The sequence below is a fragment of the Pelophylax lessonae genome, assembly GCF_965119305.1.
Source record: "Pelophylax lessonae genome assembly, chromosome: 13".
NCBI lineage: Eukaryota > Metazoa > Chordata > Amphibia > Anura > Ranidae > Pelophylax > Pelophylax lessonae.
The window spans coordinates 49,804,669-49,823,308 of NC_138780.1; the positions used below are offsets into that span (position 1 = coordinate 49,804,669).

Below are 18,640 nucleotides of genomic sequence, written 5' to 3' on the forward strand. Positions count from 1 at the left end.
GCCACCAGAGACCCCGCATAACCACCAGAGACCCCACACAGCCACCAGAGACCCTGCATAACCACCAGAGACCCCGCATTGCCACCAGAGACCCCACACAGCCACCAGAGACCCTGCATAACCACCAGAGACCCCGCATTGCCACCAGAGATGCTGCACAGACACCAGAGACCCCGCACAGCAATTTTATTCTTGCCTAGAGCAGAACAAAACCAAAATACACCACAGAGTCCAGGTTTATAGTGAGCTCCATCCTCACATCAGACCTGTGTGCACTCCCCTCCCCTCCCCCGCCCCGCCGGGTGGACATGTCTCGGTCCATGTACCATGGTGGGATTGATCTCCGCGTCAATCTAACTCTATGTATACACAGCGGACCCACCACACCTGGACAGAGGAGACTCATGGACCAGAAGTGGGAGGAGGAGGGGCGGGGTCACAGGCAGATGATTTCTTCTCCCCGCCCCTCTGTATCGCCCCCACCGTTGGTCACATCTCAGAGTGCGCATGCGCCGTGTATGTGTTCCATCTCCCTCCGCCCCGTCCTCTTCCTCCTGTGCTGGGGAAGTGTGGCTCTGTTCTCCGCCTCAGGCTGTGTCAGGAGAGGTGGGGGGAGCTCCTCTCACCGGTGCCGGGTATATCGGGATTGGACGGTAGGTGTGTGAGGGATGCCGGGCTGTGTGGTGACATGTTGTGTTGGATACGGTCGGTTGGTTGTGTAGGGGATTCCTCCTGACATAAGATGTGATCGGAGGAGGGATCAGGCCGTGTATATGATGTGTCCTCCCTATAGGTGGCCTTGTATTGTCTTCTATTGATGATCAGTGACAGTTGTGGTGATGGCTCTGTACTGGGCCAGCTTGGCCCGCTTTCATTCTCTATGTGTTGTATTGGGGATCTGATCCCAGCAGGAGCTGTCACTGTACTGGGCCAATCATAGGAGGTGAATTCATCTGGGTGCCATGTGAGGGGCCGGACTACCCTCATGGGGGTGTACACACGTGTTCCATGGGGACGCAGCATCTGTACAGACACAACCACCCTCCCAATGTGACATCTGCACCCGGGGATGTGCACCTGTATGGATGTCACATTGTGTCCCCATTATCACCGGTATGGATGTCACGTTGTGTCCCCATTGACACCCGTATGGATGTCACATTGTGTCCCCATTGATACCGGTATAGATGTCACGTTGTGTCCCCATTGACACCGGTATGGATGTCACGTTGTGTCCCCATTGATACCGGTATGGATGTCACGTTGTGTCCCCATTGATACCCGTATGGATGTCACATTGTGTCCCATTGACACCCGTATGGATGTCACATTGTGTCCCCATTGATACCGGTATGGATGTCACATTGGGTCCCCATTGATACCTGTATGGATGTCACATTGTGTCCCCATTGACACCGGTATGGATGTCACGTTGTGTCCCCATTGATACCGGTATGGATGTCACGTTGTGTCCCCATTGATACCCGTATGGATGTCACATTGTGTCCCATTGACACCCGTATGGATGTCACATTGTGTCCCCATTGATACCGGTATGGATGTCACATTGGGTCCCCATTGATACCTGTATGGATGTCACATTGGGTCCCCATTGACACCCGTATGGATGTCACGTTGTGTCCCCATTGACACCCGTATGGATGTCACATTGGGTCCCCATTGATACCCGTATGGATGTCACATTGGGTCCTCATTGACACCCGTATGGATGTCACGTTGGGTCCCCATTGACACCCGTATGGATGTCACATTGTGTCCCCATTGACACCTATATGGATGTCACATTGTGTCCCATTGACACCTGTATGGATGTCACATTGTGTCCCCATTGATACCCGTATGGATGTCACATTGGGTCCCCATTGATACCCGTATGGATGTCACATTGGGTCCTCATTGACACCCGTATGGATGTCACGTTGGGTCCCCATTGACACCCGTATGGATGTCACATTGTGTCCCCATTGACACCTATATGGATGTCACATTGTGTCCCATTGACACCTGTATGGATGTCACATTGGGTCCCCATTGATACCCGTATGGATGTCACATTGGGTCCCCATTGATACCCGTATGGATGTCACATTGGGTCCCCATTGATACCCGTATGGATGTCACATTGGGTCCCCATTGATATCCATATGGATGTCACATTGGGTCCCCATTGACATCTGTATGGATGTCACATTGGGTCCCCATTGACACCCGTATGGATGTCACATTGGGTCCCCATTGACACCCGTATGGATGTCACATTGGGTCCCCATTGACACCCGTATGGATGTCACATTGGGTCCCCATTGACATCACGCTGGGATGCATCGGCAGCCCTCACATGGGGCATGGAGGCAAACACCCGTGTGAACGAGGCCTCATCTGTATATGTGAGGCCTGGAATGCCTGGGGCTCTTCTGATTGGCTGTGAAGTGACAACTTGCAGGTGATCCATCCAATGAAAGGAAGGTGGCACACGCCAATCCTTATTGGCTACATGGTAAGTCACAACACAAACTTGCCAACGCATTTCCGGTCCAGAGCCTTAAGAAGCCCATAGATCAGGGGTGTCAAACTCCACTTTCATCGTGGGCCGCATCAGTATTATGGTTTCCCTCAAAGGGCCGGTTATATCTGTAAGATTAGATGTCCAGAGCACCCCCACGCTCCCTTACACCCTTACATCACAATGCACCCCCTTACCAGAGGATGGATCTGGGAAGAATTGCAGGGTCTGGAGGAGAACGAGAGGAGGGCTGGAGTCAGCTTCCAGAGTCTGCTGAATGCTGAGACCAGGAGAGGCAGAGACAAGGTGGTGTTGCGGCACAGAGAGGTGCAGGATCTGTAGGAGGAGTTCTGCCCTCCTCTCTGATGCGGACTGCTTAGGAGGATGGGGGGGGCAAAGACGAGCCTTTCTGCAGCTGCACAGAGTACTGCAAGATCTGGCAAAGGAGTTCTGTCCTCTCTGCTGCCGACTACAGAGAAAAGGTGGGGGCAGAGACAAGGGGACTGCCACAGCTGCATGAGAGGTGCGAGGGCCACATGAAATGGCCTGGGGGGCCGCATTTGGCCCGCGGGCCTTGTGTTTGACACCTGTGCCATAGATGATTCAATTTTCTTGGAAGATAAGAAAATTGCTTGATTTCCACAACAACAGTGTTGATGAGGAAATGCCTCCCGCAGCGTTATTGTGTTCTGTAGGTGCAGGGGGGCGTGGGGAGCCTTCCCGGCCAGCAGATCACAGTGATTACTGCTGGTGGCTATAGCCACCAGCAGTAATCGCATGAAAAAAGTCAGACAGACTGGTTGTACCAAAATCGATCAATGGATCGACTTGGGTACAATCGGCCTTCCCATAGATGGATCGAGTCTTGGCTGGTTCCTGCTGAGCTAGCTGAATTTCAATCCATAAATAACTGGCTTACTCAGGGCACTGTGCTATGTGTAAGACTCTGTAGCCGAAACGCGTTAGCATGTTTGTGCTGTATTTCACTTTGTAGCCAATGAAGATTTTTGTGTTGGCTTTACTTCCTTGCATGGATTACTGTCAGAGTGGGGAGGAACTTCAGCCAGAGCTCGGAGGTTCTTCCAACTCTGAGAGGTCCGTATGGTTGAGTAGCTGTTTTCTATATGTAAAGAAAGAAACGGCCGCACATCCAGGAATTCCAACAGCCTTTATTTTCAAAGTGATGACACCGAGGACACCAACATGAGGTCACGTAGACGCGTTTCACACATACATCTTGTGCTTAATCATTAATGGATGTTGGTGTCTTTGGTGTCATCAGTTGTCGTCTGAAAAGTGGACAAAGTATGAGATAGACTTTTAGATTGGGGTAGAGCATTCCAGAGGATGGGAGAGGCTTGGGAGAAGTCCTGGAGGCGAGTGTGAGAATAGGTGACAAGGGAGCTAGAGAGCAAGAGGTCCTAGGAAGAACGAAGAGAACGATTTGGTATTTTGAGACCAGGTTAGTGATGTAGCTGGGGGCCAAGTTATGGATGGTTTGTAAGGTTAGTATCTTGAATTTAATTTGTAGGTTGAGTGGCAGCCAATGAAGGGATTGGCATAGAGGGGGAGCGGTTTGTAAGATGGATGAGCCTGGCAGCAGCGTTCATGGACTAAAGGGGGATAGCCTATTTAACCACTTAAGCCCCGGAAGATTTTACCCCCTTCCTGACCAGGGCCTATTTTGCGATTCGGCACTGCGTGACTTTAACGGACAATTGCGCGGTTGTGCGACGCTGTACCTAAACAAATTTGACGTCCTTTTTTTCCCACAAACAGAGCTTTCTTTTGGTGGTATTTGATCACCTGTGCGATTTTTTGATCATTCGCTATAAACAAAGAAAGAGCGTCAATTTTGCAAAAATAACTATTTTTCAAATTTTTTTTTTTTATATGAAATTCCCCAAAAAAAATGTAAAAATCAAAATTTTTTAACATTTTAGGCCAATTTGTTTTCTGCTACATATGTTTGGTAAAAAAAAATCGCAGAAAGCGTATTTTGATTGGTTTGCGCAAAAGTAATTGCGTTTACTAACTAAGGGAAAGGTTTGTGTAATTTTTGTTGTTTTTTTTTTTTTAAAGAGTAATGGCGGCGATCCTGTTTTTTTTTTTTTTTTGCGGTACTGCGACATTGCGGCGGACAGATCGGACCCTTGACTGACATTTTTTACACTTTTGGGGTTAACAGTGACATTACTACAGTAATCAGTGCTATACATATGCACTGTTACTGTAAAAATGACACTGGCAGGGAAGGGGTTAACTTGTTTTGAGAGGGAGGGGTTAAGTGTGTCCCTAGGGACATGTTTCTTACTGTGATTGGATGTGGCTACTAGTGTAAGAATAGAGATCAATGGTCCTACATAGTAGAACCGTATGATCTCCATTCTTACACAGGGAAGAATGACAGGCGGCTTTGTTTACATTAGCCACCTGCCTTTCTCCCGATGTAACGGACGATCGCGAGTGCCCGGCGGACATCGGGTCCTCCGGGCACACGCGCGCGGGGGGGGGATTCGTGACCGAGCGGGAGCGCGCCTCCGGCAGTGCGCGCTCACTCCCTAGAGCCACACAGGCTAGCGACGTAGACCTACCTCCTGCCTGTTAGCGGCTGACCGCCGCCGTAAATAGTCGTGTGGCGGTCGGCAAGTGGTTAAAGGTAAGCCAATGGGAAGGGAGTTGCAGTAATCAAGACGAGAGAAGACCAGGGAATGGATTAGAAGCTTTGTGGTGTTGTTGGTTAGGAAGGGACGTATCCTGGAGATGTTGCGGAGGTTGAGGCGGCAAGCTTTGGACAGCAACTGAATGTGGGGCCGAAAGGGGAGTACAGAGTCCAGGATTACACCTTGGACCTTGGCATGGGGGACGGGTTGATAGTTTAGCTCGGTTTTAGATAGGTTGATTTTGAGGAAGTGATGTGACATCCAGGCTGATATGCCTGTTAGTAAGTTGGTGATGCGTGAAGAGACTGATGGAGTGAGCTGAGGAGTGGAGAGAGAGATTTCGGTGTTGTCAGCTTAGAGTTGATATTGGAAGCCATGGGAGACAATCAGCTGACACAGGGAGGAGGTGTAGATTGAGAAAAGGAGAGGTCCAAGAACAGAACTTTGGGGGACCCCGATGGAGAAAAGGAGAGGAGGTAGTAGAATTTATAAGTAGCACTGAAGGTGCGTTGGGATAGGTAGGAAGAGAACCAGTGAAGAGTACGGTCACGTAGACCAAGGGAGTGGAGTTTTTTGGGAGGAGGGGGTGATCCACTGTATCAAATAACCAGCAGAGAGGTCCAGGAGGAGTAGTACAGAATAGTGTCTTTTGGTGTTAGCCATTAGTAGGTCGTTTGTGAGTTTAACCACTTAAGCCCCGGAGGATTTTCCTGCTAAAAGACCAGGGGGTATTTTGCGATTCGGCACTGCGTGACTTTAACGGACAATTGCGCGGTCGTGCGACGCTGTACCTTAATGAATTTGATGTCCTTTTTTTCCCACAAACAGAGCTTTCTTTTGGTGGTATTTGATCACCTGTGCTATTTTTTGATCACGCGCTATAAACAAAAAAAGAGCGTCAATTTTGCAAAAATAACAATATTTTTCACATTTTTTTTTATGAAATTCCCCCCCAAAAAAATGTAAAAATCAAAATTTTTTAACATTTTCGGCCAATTTGTTTTATGCTACCTATGTTTGGTAAAAAAAATCGCAAAAAGCGTATTTTTATTGGTTTGCGCAAAAGTTAACGCGTTTACTAACAAAGGGAAAGATTTTTGTCATTTTTGTTGTTTTTTTTTTTTAACGCGTAATGGCGGCGATCTGCGATTTTTTTTTTTTTTTTTTTTTTGCGGTACTGCGACATTGGGGAGGACAGATCGGACCCTTGACTGACATTTTTGACACTTTTGGGGTTACCAGTGACATTTCTACAGTAATCAGTGCTATACATATGCACTGTTACTGTAAAAATACACTGGTAGTAAAGGGGTTAACTTTATTTGGGAGGGAGGGGCTGTGTGTGTCCCTAGGGGCGTGCTTTCTACTGTGATTGGCTGTGGCTTGAGCTGTAAGGACACTGATCAACGGATCTACATAGTAGATCCGTGTGATCAGTGTCTTTACACCGAGGAGAATGACAGGCAGCTTGTTTACACAAGCTGCCTGACTTTCTCCCTCTCCCCCGCCGATCGCAGAGTGGCCGGCGGACATCGGGTCCGCCGGTCACACGCGCGGGGGGGTCCGTGACCGCGCGGGAGCGCGCCTCCGCGGGCGCTCGCTCCCCAGACCCTCCCAGGCTAGTGACGTTAATTAACGTCACTCTGCCTGGCAGGGGCTGACCGCCGCAGTAAATTTAGGTGTGCAGTTTGCGTGGAAGGCAAAATCTGGACTGAAGAGGCTCAAGAAGTTTGTTCTAATGCCTCGTACACACGTAACGATTATCGGCCGACCGATCGGCCGTCTTTTGTCCAGTGTTGTTGTGTTGGTTGAAATGTGCTCTAGACTGCACACGAATTTTCTCGGCCAACAAAAACCAACTTCAGGAAGTGATATCATGTGCTGGTTAACTTTCCGTGTGTTTTTTCTTCTCTGAGCATGCCCAGTCTTGCTCATCAGATTTTTGTCTGCCGAAATCTGTACTGACTGCCGGAAAATCGGCCGTTCTGTTGACGGCCAACAAAAATTTTATAGCATGCACACCAGATTTTGTTCGGCCGTAAAGTCGGAGTCGGTTGTTGGAAGCATCATACTAACAAGCCGACAATTGGCCGATCGGACGTTGGCCGAAAATTCACGGCCAACAATCGTTGCGTGTGTACGAGGCATTAGTCAGATGATCACTCAGTTATAGACCAGTCATTCAAAGAGTTTGGAGGAGAAGGGGAGTAAGGAAAAGTGTCGTAGATTGTGAAGTTTGGTGGGGTCCAGTGAGGGCTTTTTAAGGATGGGAGTGACTAGCGCATGTTTTAGAGAGTTGGGGAAGATGCCTGAAGAGAGGGAGAGTTTGAAGATGTGAGTTCCAGAGTGTAGAATAGAGTCAGAGGGTGAGCGTAGCATTTGTGAGGGAGCAGGGTCCAGGGGCAGGTGGTTAAATGGGTGTTGGAAAAAAGTCCACCAACCTCGTTTAATACTAGTAGGGTTGAATAAGGTAAGTAATGATTGTACCTGTGGACATGGGATGTTAAGTGGGGGAGGTTTCTGCACATTGGAGATCTCTTTGCGAATTGTATCGATCTTATTTTTAAAATGATTGGTGATCTCCTAGGCAGGGAGTGAGTTAGAGGGTGGAGTCTGTGGAGGACAGAGTAGAGAGTTAAAGGTAGAGAATAGTTGATGGGGACTAGATGGGAATGTGGTACTGAGTGTAATAAAATAAGTTTGCTTGGCAGTGAGAAGGCAGGAATGGTCTTCTATAAGGGCAGATTTATATTGGTTTTAGTCTTACTGGGACTTAGTCTTGCGCCACAGGCGCTCGAGCGCCGCTATGATTTCTGAGGCTTCTGGTGTCATCTTTTTGCCAGGGTTGTAGCTGTCTGGGGCAAAATCCGCATGTATTGAGGGGAGCGAGTTTGTCTAGGGAGGATGACTGTGAGCTGTTATATGATGGAAGTGGCTAGGTTGGGGCATGACAAGGGTGAGATTTTGTCATAGGGATGGTCAGTAGCAGAGTAGAGAAGGGTTGAGGTGGTGAAGGTTTCTACGGGTAACTGTTAGGCGGTTGGAGGGAGAGGAGGTGGAAGACAGGGAGAGAGTGAAACTAAGGGTCCTTTCACATGGCCGCTCCGCTGCTTTCCGTGTGTCCGCAAATCATCCTATTTTTTTGCGGATGATTTGCGGACATCAATGTAAGTGAATGGCACTGCGGATGTCAGCGGAATACCATCCGCTGACATCCGATTTTCCTCCTTTCAGTTCTGTTCCGTTTTTTGGAACGGAACAGAACCCCATTTTTCCATCCGTGTAAAAAACGGAAAGGAAGGAAAATCGGATGTCAGCGGTGTCATCCGCTAACATCCGCAGTGCCATAGACTTACATTATGTCCGCATATCATCCACAAACGGATGGGATGATATGCGGGCACACGGAGCGGATGACAGAAATGTCCGTGGGAAAAAAAAAAAAAAAGTCCCGCAGCGGACCTTTCACACGGAGCGGCCGTGTGAAAGGAGCCTAATAAGGTGGTCATCAGAGCGTGGGAGTGGATAGATAGGTAAAGACAAGGTCAAGGGTGTTGCCATTGGAGCGTGTAGGAGCCTATATCCATTGCTTCAGGTCAAGAGATGAGGTTAGACTGAGCAGTTTAGAAGCAGTTGTAGTATTAGAATTAACAGGGATACTGGAAGTCGCCGAGAATGATAGTGGGAATTTCAGAAGAGAGAAAGTTGGGTAGCCAGGCAGAGAAGTCCTCAAAGAAGGTTGAGACTGGTTCAGGGGGCCAGTAGATGACAGCAATTCTTAGACAAACAGGTGAAATAGACAAAATGTGCCTCAAAAGAGGAGAATGTCAGAGAGGAAGGAGGCTGAAGTACCTAATAGGTGCTGCATGGGGCCAGAAGGATTCCCACTCTGCCTCCCTTCAGTCCACCTGGTCTGGGGGAATGAGTCCAGAGAAGGCCACCATGGGAGAGGGAAGCATGGTACAGACTAGGGATTGACCGATTATCGGCAAAGCCGATATATCGAGGGCCGATCTGCACTTTCCCCGATATATCTGAATCGGCCCCTGGGGTTACCGATATTGCCAATATTTTGGAAAAGTGCTGTACCGGAGTGATGCCTGCAGCTAAAGGTATCGCCCCGGTACCGGCGTCCATAGCTGACGGTCGGCTGTCTTGCAATGACAACCGATGCGGCTGAGAAGCCGCTCAGCTGTCATTACAAGGAGCGGGAGGGGACGTCCCCGCCCCCCCTCCCGTCGCCTTTCGCGGCTCGCCCGGGTCTCCCGTCCCACCAGGAGACCTGGGCATCCTACCTGCACGGCCACCGAAGGGAAGACCCAATCAAAGCCGCATTTGGCTCTGATCGGGTCTCCATGTAAAAACTCGGCCCCAAATTCAAAAAAATTAAAATCATTCAAAACGGCAAGTTTGGCTGTTTTGAATGCTGTAAGTGCAGAGGAGGGGTTTGGATCTTTTAGACCCCCCAGATCCCAGTACAGTACCTATAAAAAGGGAAAAAAAATGTTTTTAAATGTCCAAAAATATCGGCCGATACCGATATGCGATGACCAAAATATCGGTATCGGCAATAAAAAAAAACGATATCGGTCGATCACTAGTACAGGCATACCATACAATGTTTTTGACAACTGTACCAAGCAGAGTTGTCCTAGAATAAGGAGTGTTGTGCTTGGAATTTATAACACACCTGACTCTATGTAACAAGGGGAGGAGTTTTGTAGTCCACTCATAAGTCCAGAGGCAGAAGCACAGAAGGTTACCAGCTCACAAAGATTCTTTTTTTTGCACTTGCTAATTAATGCCTCGTACACACGTACCGATCGTCGGCCGACCGATCGGCCGTCTTTTGTCTAGGGCTGTCGTGTCTGTTGAAAACTGCAAAAGACTGCACACGAATTTTGTCGGCCAACAACAGCCGACTGCAGAAGTGATGTCATGTGATGGTTAACTTTCCCTGTGTTTTTTCTTTTCTGAGCATGCTCAGTCTTGCTAATCTGCTGTCTGTCGGCCGAAATCTGTACTGACTGGCGAACAATCGGCCGTTCTGGTGTTGGCCAACAAAAATTTTAATGCTTGCACGACAGATTCTGTTCGGCCGAAAATGCGCTGTCGGCTGTCGGAAGCATCATACTAACAAGCCGACAATCGGCCGATCGTTCGGCGGCCGAACATTTTCGGCCGACAATCGGTAAGTGTGTACGGGCCTTAAGACATGATTTCCCTTTAGCAGCATCTCACCAAAAATGCAAATTTTTGTTGCCAAACATCTGACCTGTATCTTAAGGCACTTTTCCTCTGCAAGTACCGGCTCGGCTCTACTCGGCCCTGCTTGGCCCAGTTTGCTTTTCCACTGCTGGTACTGCATGGTACGGTGTTGCCACGGATTGGTCAGAGAATCGTTGTTATCCCACCCACTTAACTTTAGTACTAGTATACTAGTGGAAAAGCAAACCGTACCGTACCGAACCGTTCCTACACCGTGCCATGCGGTACCAGCAGTGGAAAAGCACAAAAGCGAACCGAACCGTTCGGTTCCATGCAGTGGAAAAGCGCCATTAGTGCAGCCTTCTGGGAAAATCAGTGGGCCAATCACACAAGCAGGAAGTTACACTTCTGGGAGCTGTTCTGTACGCAATCTGTGTACAGAGAACGCCTCCAGGTAGCCATATTGGATTGCATTTTACAGGAAATTTATATCATTGCAGATTGGAAAGGAAAGGTCATTTGTAATAACGTTCAATTTCAATGACTTGTGTAGCAATTGTATACGCTATATTATATTTCCTATTTTTTTCCCCAAGAAAGTAGAGTTACCTTCCAAGTCCGGGTCCAATGCAGGTCTGTTTAGTTGTCTGTAAGGACTCTTTCACACGGGCGGTGTGCCCGACGGACTCCGTTTTGCACAGCGGGGATCGACCTCTCAATCCCCACTTACTTCGCAGAGACGGAGCTATTGGAGCTCCGCTCTCCTCTATGGGAGATTAGATGAGAATGGACCGCCTGTCCGTTTTCATCCAATCCTCCAGATGGATGGAAAATAGGGAATAGGGTTTCCATCCGTCCGGATTTCACAGATGGGATTGGCTAGCAGCGGGTGTCAGCAGAGATATCTCCGCTGACATTCGCTGCTCCATAGAGTTGCATGGAACATCTGGTCGGGTCCGCCTGAAAAACTGACAGGCGGACTTGATCGGAAAGCCTGTGTGAACGAGGCCTATATTTACCTTCTCTGTGCAGTTGGTTTTGCACTGAGCAGCCCAGATCTTCCTCTTCTCGGGTCCCTCGTTCCAGCTCCTGGCCCCTCCCTCCTATCGAGTGCCCCCCACAGCAAGCAGTTTGCTATGGGGGCACCCGAGCCGAGCTGCTGCTCTGTGTGTCCATTCAGAGACGGAGCTGCCATTCGGGCCTGCCCCCCTCTCTCCTCATTGGCTCACTGACTTTGACAGCTGCAGGAGCCAATGGCGCCACGGCTGTATCTTAGCCAATCAGGAGGGAGAGTCCTGGGATGGCCGAGGGGTTCGTGGATAGAGAGGGGGCACAGGTATTTATTAGGGGGTATACAAACAAACAAATTCTCCCGCGCTCAGCAAAGATGTGGCAGCGGTAGGTCTCTATGGCTCTGGATAAAAGCACAGATTTTGCTGCCCTCCTGGGGTCTGGGGAAACCCAATGGGAACACTGTATAAAGAACGAAAAGGGGACGCACCGACCTTGTGCATTACCTAAATTGAGTTTATTAAAATGAAATAAGAAATATACTCAAAAGTACTAAAATAGTTAAAAGTATATCAATCCACAATGGACCCAAAGCAACCGGGTCATCAGGACAGTGTCCAGCACGCCGGAGGACCTACCAAATGGCTGATGCCATTCGAGGGGAGATCCTCTCTGCCAGCTCCGACGAGGGGAATCTCTCCTTGAAACGCGTCAGCCATTTGGAAGGTCCTCCGGTGTGCTGGACACTGTCCTAATGACCTGGTTGCTTTGGGTCCATTGTGGATTGATATACTCACAAATACTAAAATAGTTAAAAGCATATTTCTTCTTATTTTTAATAAACCCCATTTGGACAATGCACAAGGTTGGTGCGCCCCCTTTTTGTTCTTTATACAATGTATTAGGGGGTGCTGGGGGGCTGCTACACACAGAAGTCTTTTATCTTCATGCATAAAATGCAATAAGATAAAAAACCCTCCTGACTCTACAAATTTTTAACCACTTGCCGACCGCCGCACGACTATCTACGTCGGCGGTCAGCCCCTCACAGGCAAACTAACGTAGGGCTACGTTGCTTGCTTGTGAGGGTCTAGGGAGCGAGCGCGTGCCGCCGGAGGCGCGCTCCCGCGTGGTCACGAACCCCTCCGCGCGTGTGACCAGCGGACCCGATGTCCGCCGGCCACTCGGCGATCGGCGGGGGAGAGGGAGAATGTCAGGCAGCTTGTGTAAACAAGCGACCTGTCATTCTCCTCGCTGTAAAGACACTGATCACATGGATCTACTATGTAGATCCGTTGATCAGTGTCCTTACAGCTCAAGCCACAGCCAATCACAGTAGAAAGCACGCCCCTAGGGACACACACAGCCCCTCCCTCCCAAATAAAGTTAACCCCTTCACTACCAGTGTATTTTTGCAGTAACAGTGCATATATATAGCACTGATTACTGTAGAAATGTCACTGGTAACCCCAAAAGTGTCAAAAATGTCAGTCAAGGGTCCGATCTGTCCGCCGCAATGTCGCAGTCCCGCAAAAAAAAAAACGCAGATCGCCGCCTTACTCGTAAAAAAAAAAAACAACAAAAATTACAAAAATCTTTCCCTTAGTAAACGCAATAACTTTTGCGCAAACCAATCAAAATACGCTTATTGTGATTTTTTTTTTTTTTTACCAAACATATGTAGCAGAAAACAAATTGCCCTAAAATGTTAAAAAATTTTGATTTTTACATTTTTTTTTGGGGGGGAATTTATATAAAAGAAATGTGAAAAATATTGTTATTTTTGCAAAATTGTCGCTCTTTTTTTTTTATAGCGCATGATCAAAAAATCGCACAGGTGATCAAATACCACCAAAAGAAAGCTCTGTTTGTGGGAAAAAAAGGACGTCAAATTAGTTTAGGTACAGCGTCGCACGACCGCGCAATTGTCTGTTAAAGTCACGCAGTGCCGAATCGCAAAATAGGCCCTGGTCAGGAAGGGGGTAAAATCTTCCGGGGCTTAAGTGGTTAAGGGTTCTCTGAGACCTGAAAATGATTTCCAGGTGAGACGGTTGAAGAAGGCTGCTGTAGATCCTTTGAAGGTGTACTGATTGCAAAGCTCCGTCTCCCACACTGTACACCTGCTGTCCAGCTGTTTCAGCTTCCTGCGCTGGCCTTTGTATTTGGAATGAGGTAGAGCCACATGGATGGATATGGTTATTCCCAGCATTCCCAGTACAGTGGGCTTACAGTTCTGGGAGCTAAGCTTTAAGACTCAATTGCACAATTGTAATAGACGCTGTGAACAGTGTTGCATGTATCTGTAGGCAGCAATATACAAGTCCATGGGCCCATCAGCTTAGCTGCATATAGCATTATAAATGTTCCGCTGCATATAACCGCAAAAAAAAAAAATGACAGCTGCATTCACAGTTATGATTTTGGCCATGTTTTATGCTGTACACATGTGAACGGCGTACACGGACCTTATTGGCCGCCATTACTATTCTAAGCCAACATGTTCCTGCGCTGTGGGTTACACACTGTCTGTGGGAGTAAGCCAATGCATGGAACCAACTGGGCTAGTCGTTCATGAATGACTACCTGAGGTCATTTTGCGCATGCGTCGCCAGCGGATCATTGACTCATTTGGTCCAACAGTGTGTATAATGAGCAACATATTGTTGTTGTCATGTTTTCTAGGAGAAGTGGCAGCCAATAGGGATCCTTTACACTTTGCAAATGTAAATGTTGCACAAATGTTCCTTGAATACAGCAAACACACAGGATATTTCTGCCAGCAAGCAAGATCCTATGTCATTTCAGATATGGCAGTGTGAATGAGCGCTCTGCGTCAAAGGGTGCCATGGAACTGAAGTTGGCAAATTTCTTCCCCGATTTCTGTGATATGGTTCAAACTCACCCGGCTTGGCAAACTTCAATTGGGAAACCAAAGGAACAAAGGGGAAAATTGTTTGCTGAACAGATGCAGGTTGAATCAGCTGCAGTCACTGTTTGGGTGTTCTGATAGTCGCAGGTGTTGTAGCTGAGAGATTTGATCATCAATGCTGTTCGGTATGTTTTGGGAAACCTATGGCAGGGCTTGACAAATTTTCCAGAAATCTAGGAGCCAGCTAAAAAAGTTAGGAGCCAGTTTTTTTTTTTTTTTAAACTAACAACCAAGCTTTATTTAATAAAACGGATACTAAATGTACACATAAATACGACTAGAACCCCACTCTCCTCTAGCGCAATTGGATGAAAACAGACTGTCTGTCTCTTTCCATCCGATGCCATCTGATCCGATCCACGGGATGGATAGAAAATAGAACCACCATCCGTCTGCTTTTGGCGGACAGGATCAAATGGCGGCAGATTACTGCTCCATAGAGGAGAATGAAGGGTCTGATCAGGTATGCCTGAAAAACTGACAGGCGGACCTGATCAGACAGCCCGTGTGAAAGGGGCCTTCGGCTATGGCATGGCGATGAGGAAAAAAAAAAAAAGATATATATTATTATTTTTTTTTAAAAATATATATATATAAAATATATATATTATATATATTTTTTTATTTTTTTAATAATTAAAAAAAAAAAGAAAAAAATATTATTTAGTTTTTACATTTAAAAAATAAATTAAATTAATAATAAATAACCACACTCCCTGTCAAAGGTAACTAACTGGACAGGGAGATGGTAATGCATTGTGAACAAACAGGCAGTGGAAACAGTCATTACAACAGTCATTACTCCCGGCCACCACAAGAGGGCGCCAGTTCCCCATTGGAAGCCTCTCTTATCTCAAGTAGGCCGAAAAGCTGGACGGCCCGGAAGTCCGTGCGTGGAAGTCCGTGCAAAAATGACAGGACACCTTCTGCAGGGCACCCCAGGCGCCAGGTCGCTAATTCTAGTCGCAAATGCGACCTGGCGCCCGGGTTTTGTCGAGGCCTGACCTATGGTATTTTGAAATAAATTTTGTGTGTATGGCTAGTTTAAGTGTTATGTGCTCAATTAGTCTGGCATCCTCAAAAAACATACAGTGGATATAAAAGGTCTACACACACCTGTTAAAATGTCAGGTTTCTGTGATGAAAAAAAAATTAGACAAAGATAAATCATTTCAGGACTTTTTCCACCCTTAATGTGACCTATAAACTGTACAACTCAATTGAAAAACAAACTATTATATTTTTACTCCCCCCGCCCCCCCAAAAAAAGATTTTAATTTGGTTGCATAAGTGTGCATACCCTCTAATAACTGGGGATGTAGCTGTGTTCAGAATTAAGCAATCGCATTCAAACTCATGTTAAATAGGAGTCAGTACACACCTGCCATCATTTAAAGTGCCTCTGATTAATCCCAAATAAAATTCAGCTGTTCTAGTAGGTCTTTCCTGACATTTTCTTAGTCGCATCCTACAGCAAAAGCCATGGTCCGCAGAAAGCTTACGAACCATCCGAGGGATCTCATTGTTAAAAGGTATCAGTCAGGAGAAGGGTACAAAAGAATTTCCCAGGCATTAGATATACCATGGAACACCGCTACGACCGCTACCAAGAACTGGACGTCCCTCCAAAATTGATGAAAAGATGAGAAGAAAACTGGTCAGGGGGGCTGCCAAGAGGCCTACAGCAACATCAAAGGAGCTGCAGGAATATCTGGCTGTGTGGTACATGTGACAACAATCTCCTGTATTCTTCATATGTCTGGGCTATGGGGTAGTGGCAAGACGGAAGCCTTTCCTTTTAAAGAAAAACATCCAAGCCTGGCTAAATTTTGCAAAAACACATCTAAAGTCTCCCAAAAACGTGGGAAAATAGGTTATGGTTTGATGAAACCAAATGTTGAACTTTTTGGCCATAATTCCAAAAGCTATGTTTGGTGCAAAAACAACACTGCACATCAGCAAAAGAACACCATACCCACTGTGAAGCATGGTGGTGGCAGCATCATGCTTTGAGGCTGTTTTTCTTCAGCTGGGACAGTTCCAAATACTAGTCAATATTGGCTTAAAACCTTCAGACTTCTGCTAGAAAGTGGAACATGAAGAGGAAAGAGGAGCTTCATCTTTCAGCATGAAAACATTCCAAAGAATACAGTACATCCAAACCCACAAAGGAATGACTTCACCAGAAGAAGATTAAAGTTTTGGCATGACCCAACCAGAGCCCAGACCTGAATTCAATTGAAAATCTGTGGGGTGATCTGAAGAGGGCTGTTCACAGGAGATGCCCTCAAAATCTGACATATTTGGAGTGTTTTTGGAAAGAAGAGTGGGCAAATATTGCCAAGTCAAGATGTGTGATGCCAATAGACTCATACCCACAAAGAGTGCTGTAATAAAATCAAAAGGTGCTTCAACAAAGTTTTAGTTTAAAGGTGTGCACACTTATGCAACCATATTATTTTAGTTTTTTTTATTGTTACTTCACTCCACCTAAAAGATTTTGGTTTGATGTTCAACTGAGTTGTACAGTTTATAGGTCACACTAAAGGTGGAAAAAGTTCTGAAATTATTTCTTTGTCTCATTTTTTTATATCTCAAAAAACCCTGACCCTCACAACAGGGGTGTGTAGACTTTTTATATCCACTATATGTCACCCCCTGTCCTTAAAGAAGAACTCCAGGAAAAAAAAAATTCTCCCATGCAGTGCGGGCATAACTGTTAACTTTTCGTTTTTGTCTAGGGGATTTCAAAGCGGAGATATACTTGCCTAATCTGACGATCCTCCGAGCGCAAGACCGATTCCCCACTACTTCTGACCTCCACCCCGGCCATCGGTCATGTGAATGGACTGTTCTGATGTTATCACACCCTTAGATCGGCTCTGGTCGTGAGCACGGCAGGAAAAGAGCGCGGTTTTCCGGAGGATTGAAGGATCGGGTAAGCATAAACTTTCAGTGCGCCCCTAGACAAAATGAGCAGGTAATCCATGCATTGTAGACACAGCCCCACTGCATGGGAGAAACATTTTTTTGCTTATGGAGTTATGCTTTAATTTTTTTTTTATTTTTCAAACCCCTCTTGCCTTTTTCACTTGTTTGGCCTTCATAAACATTCTTAGACATACAGCGAATTTCTGCAGCGTTGCTTGACCTCCTTTTTTTGCTTCAGCTCAAGGTCCCATACCACCATCTTCCTTGAGTCATTGGAAGCTGGCTATCCCTGCCTGGCTCTTGCAGTCAACTCCCCCCCCCCCCCCTTCCACCTTTACCTGATGAGGTGGCACATGCCCTGTAGATTGCCTTGAGGATGCCTAGGATGTGTGATGACCATATCCCAGGAGGCTGTGGGCAAACTGGGGACGTCATCCTTGCCTAGGTGACAATCCTGGAATAGTGGGAATCACTCTCCAAAAAGCTATATTAAAAAAAAAAAAAAAATGTGCAAGTATATGGGGGTCTGCTTTAACATCTACCCAAGAAAATTTTGTAGAGCTGTTTTGAATACTAGTACTTCATTGTCTGTTCATTGAATTACATAAAATGTGTGGTTGTATTTGGTGTGTGGGGGATGTATAAAATGCAGTACAGCAGTGTGGAGAATGTGATAGTATGTATTAGGGATGCACCGAAATGAAAATTCTGGGTCGAAACCGAAACCAAAAATACAGGATGCCCGTAGCCGAAAACCGAAAATGACTTTTTCCCCCCAAATAATTTTAAAATAGATATAACAGGGGCATACACCAAAAACAGGCAGCGACGTACACCTGTCACTGCCACCCTGTCACAGTATATGTACTGTGACGGGTTGGCAAGAGGTTCATTTAATTACCAATGGTATTTGTATTATGCAGCATGAGGGGGTTAATATATTGTCACTGCTGGTCACTGCTGCATTAGTGACCGACCAGTGGCAGTTAATTAACCCCTTTGTGCTGCATTAGTGCAACCAGTATCAGTGTTAATTAACACTGGTTGCACTAATGCAGCACAAAGGGGTTAATTAACTGCCACTGGTCGGTCACTAATGCATCAGTGACCAGCAGTGGCAATATATTAACCCCCTCATGCTGCATAATACTAAAACCATTGGTAAGCTCGCCTCAGCGTAACCCCCCCCCCCCCCCCCCAACGGCCTCAGCGTCCCTCCCCATCCCAAGGATGCAATCTCCTTACTCTCACTCTGCTCCTCCGGTGTCCTTCCAGTTTCAGAAGACGCGCCTCTGGCCGGCGGCCCGCCTCCCTGTGATGTCACCACTACTACGGTCTGTGCATGAATGAACTAACACACCGGGCAGGAGGGCT

The 18,640-nt window shown here is 46.9% G+C and overlaps 1 protein-coding gene across 3 annotated transcripts in view; it reads left to right on the forward strand.

Annotated features, from left to right (window-relative positions):
* Positions 1-520: 520 nt before the first annotated feature.
* The window catches only part of FUT8 (fucosyltransferase 8), a 326,750-nt gene continuing 308,630 nt past the window's right edge, over positions 521-18,640 (forward strand). For all 3 annotated transcript variants that reach the window (XM_082242939.1, XM_082242938.1, XM_082242941.1), the window contains exon 1: positions 521-653. The gene's annotated coding sequence lies outside the window, so the exon portion shown is untranslated. The remainder of the gene's footprint in view (positions 654-18,640) is intronic.